Below are 6,000 nucleotides of genomic sequence, written 5' to 3' on the forward strand. Positions count from 1 at the left end.
GAATGGGCCAAGGCTGCCTAATTTTCTGGCCCCACAGCACCAATCTAAAATAAAGTTATAAAGAACACAAAAATTTATCAAACTAAAACAAATATGTAAGAAAAATTAAAAAAATCTACCAAAAAATTGAGAGAGAAATTACTTTTTTTGTGAGGAAAAATTGTGCATAGAATGGAAGACTGGATGACAAATTTATGCTAAGAGGATAATAATAAGAAGAAAAAAAAAATAAAATTAAGGGTAAGAGTAAAAATGATATTAAGGTAGAGGGCTGGGGGAGATCAAAAGGTAAAGGGAATAAGAAATGTTAGAGAATGTGTAAAATATTAAATATTTAATTTTTTAAATAAAAAAGATGAGAAAATATAAATAATTTAATGATATGGAGGATCTCATTTTATTTCAATGTTGAATAAAATAAGATGAGAAGAAAAAAAAAAGCCAAAAAAAAAGATATAACAATAAACACTATATTATTCAAATCATGTTATGTAATATAATAATAATATTTTTTTATATATTATCTTTAATTCTTTATAATTTAATAATCGGATAACATTTAACAATCAAAGAGAAAGAGAGAGAGAGAGAAAAAAAAAAAAAATTTTTTTAATATGTAACCATATGACTAATGCACAAACTCAATGAAAGAAAAATGAATGATTCGTATAAATCACCTAACGGTAAATGATTCTGTTCACTATTTAAAAAATTGCTTGCTGTTTTCTCATAAAACACCTAGTGAAATTATGTTTTCAAAATTGAAAAGCTAAATCTGTATGTTTTTTCATGTTCGAATTTCACAATAATCGAATCTGTTTTTTTGCATTGATAAAGTCCATTTTGATACACACTTTGTCAAAATTATCCAATGATGATAGATTGTTGTGGTGCCAGAAAATCAGGCAGCCTTGGCCCACTCCAAGCTGGGCCCAGGGGCCCGCGCCAGAGGGATGAAACACAAAAACCATTTAAGTGCAATAACTGCGCTAATGCTAGAAATAGTTTATGTAAAAAACAGTGAACAATTTTTATGACAAAACAATGAACAATTTTAATTAATGCAAAAAACAGATTTTATGAATATAGTAAGCAGATTCAAATATACAGTAAATATGATGTGCAGAGAAAAAATTTTATTAATGTAGAAACAAATTTTATCAATGCAGAAAAATATATTCAATTATTGTGAAATTAAAACATGAAAAAACATTCAGATTTGGCATTTAAAATTAGAAAACACAATTTCACTAGGTGTTTTATGGGAAAACAGTGAACAATTTTTTAAATAGTGAACAGAAAATAATTTATGTAAAAGAAAGTGAACAATTTCTTAAATAATGCTGAACAGAAAATAATTTTATGCAAAATCATAGAAATAGTTTATACAAAAAATAGTGAACAATTTTTTTGAGAAAAAAATGAACAATTTTAATCAATGTAGAAATTAAATTCATATTTCGAAATTAAAATCTCTATATTTTACAATACTTCTATTTAAATAAAAAAAAAAACATAAAAAAGCTGCTTTTTTTATCTTTATGTTTATTTGTCGATTATCCTTAAACAAAAAAAAAAATCAAAAAACAAAAAAAATTTACACGGTACTCGAGTTCTGTAGAAATAAAATTTTCTGCATTTTATTTATAAAAGGTACTCAAGCCTGGTATACTCGAGTATTGTGTTGCATGGTACTTGAGTTTACCAAGCTCGATTACCACATTATTTTTTTAATCCCCCAATTTCCAACTCAGCAATGCCACAGTGAAATTATAAAATAGGGTACTCAAATTCACCAAACTCGAATACTAAAAAAAATAGTAGATTACTATTTATTTTCGAAACAGTAATTTTTTGCTAAAAATTTTGAAAAAATATGGTTTTTGGCCTCACAATGACAGGACCTTGCATGTTGTACTCTGCATACGGACCGCCAACTATTTTTTATTCAAGCCAAGACAGATTCTTAGTACAAAAGCATGAGAAACTGTCAACCCACATAGGAAAGCTTTTTTCTATCCGAGCCGAGACAAATAATAAATACCCTCAGAGGAGCAGAGAGAATAGGACTGACAATTAATTAGAACTATTCAAGCCTCCACGAATATCCGTGTACATAGCAATAATCTGAACAAGTCAAGGGAAGAAGAAGACTCATATATTTCTGAATGAGTAACGATGATAGCAAGTTTATCATTTTCTTTTATAACATTTTAGTTAAAGATAAAGATCAAGTGCTCATCTGCTATTGTGTTCGAGGGTGGGGAGGGGGAGGAGCTTTAGGGAACTTAAAGCTGTTTAACAAAATTTGGCTAGTAATAGTTTTGTATAAAGTTTAAGGTAAATATTTATGCTTATTTCTCAAAAAAAAAAATTGCAATTTTTTTGCGACCACACGTATCTTTGGGTGTCAATTTATACGTAAGCCCACTATTAATATTTGGTTAATTAAATGTGATCAAATTGCTAGTTAATATCAAAATAAGACGTGATAAAATTTGTGATAATGTGTACATCAATTTGAGAGTGTGTATTATAATAACAATAATAAAACATTAACGGTCCACTTAATTGAATTAAAAGTAATTTCAACTCAAATATGAAAAATATAATACACTTTTACGCTAACAATTAATGCAACTCTTGTCAAAACTTCCTTTAAAATTTGCACATATAAGGAAAATGTTCTCAATTAAGTTAATTTTTTTTCAATAAGACCGATATATCCTTATCCTATTTATCTCTCACTCAAAATGAATTTTTTTTCACATCCAGCACTACATAGAGCATGATTCTTAAAGCCAATTAAACACATTAACCATTTAAGAAAAGTTATTAGTTCCTTCCAATATCCCAACAGTAATACTTGTTAAACACTTCTTTATAAAACCATCAATTATATATATATATATATATATATTGACAGCTTTAGACTCAAATTAATTAGTTTCTTTATACTAATACCACTATGATCATACCAAATTTATGAAATGTTAACTATAATATTGGCATATTAAATGCATTTCATGCAAAATATGGTCAAATTGCAATGAAGATTTTTCACAAAAAATAAAGCCTAGTTTAGGGCCGACTCAACATATGTTGGGCTAGATATAAATGATAAATAAATTATTAGTTAATATTTTATAAGCGATACATGAATTAGAAAAAAGAATCCAACATTTTTATATAATTTAATACATTAATTGGATTATTTTCATTTATTTATAAAACATTTTTTAAAGTTTTTAATTATAAAATATTGAAACAATTAGTATCTTAATAAATATCATATTTTAGATGGTCATTGTCTCTCTTGGCAATGTTAGACTTTAATTATTAAACAATGAATTTGTCTCGAAAACTATTAATTATAATTATAATTTTGATAGAGAGAGAAAAGAAGAGTTAAATTTTTGGGAGATTGAAAAATTTTACACTCTTAAACTACTTCAAATATAGTAAAATGTATTAATAAAATGTTGAAGATTAGAAAAGAGTATGACATTTAAAAAATTAATGTATTCTATCGGCTAGTAGAATATGTTTTTTTATATATAAAAAAAAAAAAAAAAAATCTAAGTGAAAGGCCTTAATTTTTTATTACAATATTATTTTTGTGCAATACTATAATAATATATTATATTTTAGGGTGCCTTCTTATATTTGGACCCTTAGGCCATTGCATAAATTGATAAGTCTCTCTTGCAACTAAATTTTTATCCATTGATGCTATACTATTGCAAAATGTATTAAAAATAAAAATTAACATCATATTTGTATTTATTTATAAAATAAATATGGATTAAATAAAATAATTGTGCCTTGTTTAATAATTCCTTAATCCTATATTGAACTTTTCTTCATCTCTTCTTCGCTTTGATATTGGTTTAATTTTTTTTTTTAAGAAAAAAAAAAGTAAGTTTGCCATTGGTAAAGTGAAGAAAATTGGAGAGTAAAATATTGGTAAAGTGAGATTTGGTGGGAAATATAAGATGTGAAAGGAAAGGAAATTAACTTTTCACAAAATATTAGTGTGGGGACTCAACTTGGCTTAGACCCAGAGTATGAATGGGTTTTCAGCCCAACAAGCCCAAACAATAAATTTGTAGAGAGTGGATCGAAGGTTTAGGCGCTGACCGGCGTTCACGAAACATGAACTCTTTTCTTTTATTAAAAAAAAAATAAAAAAAAAAGAGAAAAAATTTACCCAATACTTGATTTCTTAAAATTAAAGTACCATACAAAGAAAAAATTAATAAATAAATAAATCACTCCACAATTCACAATCTAAATACTAATTACTATCTTAAATATTTATAATCCACTTAATAATATATAATTTACAAAAGATAACAAGGTGAAAAAAAAATTACCAAGTGTTAAATTTCTTGAAAATAGAGTACCATACAAAAAGAAAAACAAAAGATAAATCACTCTACAGTCCACAATCTAAAAACTAATTATTATCTTAAATATTTATTATTCACTTAATAATATATAATTGACAGAAGAAAAAAAAAAGTCGAAAAAAATTACACAGTATGTGGTTTCATGAAAATAAAGTACAATCCAAAAAGGAAAAAAAATAAAAAATTGTAGAGTCCGTTTTTGTAACCCAAAAAATATGGGTTCTCAAGGCCCAACGAACCCAGAACAATGAATTTTTAGAGAGTAGATCGAAGGGTTAGGTGCTCGTCGGCCTTCACCAGGCATGAGCTCTTTTTTTTATTGAAAGATACTAATACCCATTTACAACTGGGGGATGCTCCTCGGCCCGTGGCCGAGCCACCTCCCCCTTTCTTACTTTACTCACTCCTCTTATATAGTCTTCATCGTCCTATCTTGTTATTCCATCTGTTGATCATCTATTTGCCTTCCTTCTGACCATCCGTCCCGTCAGAGGCCTTATCAACACTCAAGTAGTTCACCCTGATCAACGTCGCCCTGCTAAGGGGTTACATCCCCATTAATGCGGTCAGAGGGGTTAGGTGAATGCATTAAATGTGGAGGTGACAGCTTGCTCTGGGCTTGTCCCTACCCAAAATTATCCTTAGTATGCCGAGGACGAAGAGGTCCTCGGCGTGGATCCAAAAAAGAGTCTTTTCCTAAATTAGCCTCGGATGGTCATCCTTTCTCGGCGTGGCCCTTAGGCCTACTACACGATGGGCTGAGGCTATCAGGCCCACGGGCCCCACAATAGCCCCTCAAAATCCTGTTGCACGCTCCTTCGGACGGGGAGGAGGGTTTTGATATCTACGGGCCCTCTAGACGAATTACCCCACTTCGGTCCGCGCTAATGCTGGCGACTTTTCGACTGTCCGATGTACGTTTTGGCGTTTCGAGACTCAGTGTGCGCCCACATTAAATTTTGGCGGCTCCACATTTCCCACTTTCAACGGTGTGATGGTAATCGTTCGGTGGGGATCTCCTGCTTTTATGGGCAAGCGGTTACATTTGGGGAACCAAAGAGGGAGTATAAGTACTTGTTTGAACCGCCTGGTTTCCTCATTTTCGCGCTTACGACCATTGATGCGTATAATTTGAATCTGGTTCAACTTACACACTGCCCGAAGAGGATCTTCATATTTCTGTAAGTCTTCTTCTCCCGGTAACACCAAATTTTCTTTGATTCTACTCCTTCTTTTCTTCTTCTGGAACCTTTAGTCGTCCTTGGGGATGGGTAAGTTTAAGAAGTTGGTTGAGTCCGACGAGATGATGAATAAATTCATTGTTGACTATGAGATACCCAATAATGTGAGTTTGAGGTACTGTGAAGAAGGGGAGTGGTAATTAAGAGGAGAGAGGGTGAAGTCGTGATCCCGATAGTCGCTTTTGTAGAGGGAGGGATGAGAATCCCTTGAGGTCAGTGACTATCGGCTACCTTAGGCATTTCCGCCTGGCTCCTACCCAGTGCGCCGTGAATGTATTTAGGATATTAGGGTGTGTAGATACCTTGAATGAGAAAATGGGGCTGAGACTGACTCACCACGATGTGAA

This window comes from Quercus suber, unplaced genomic scaffold, assembly GCF_002906115.3.
Source record: "Quercus suber isolate HL8 unplaced genomic scaffold, Cork oak 2.0 scaffold_11, whole genome shotgun sequence".
Taxonomy (NCBI): Eukaryota; Viridiplantae; Streptophyta; class Magnoliopsida; order Fagales; family Fagaceae; genus Quercus; species Quercus suber.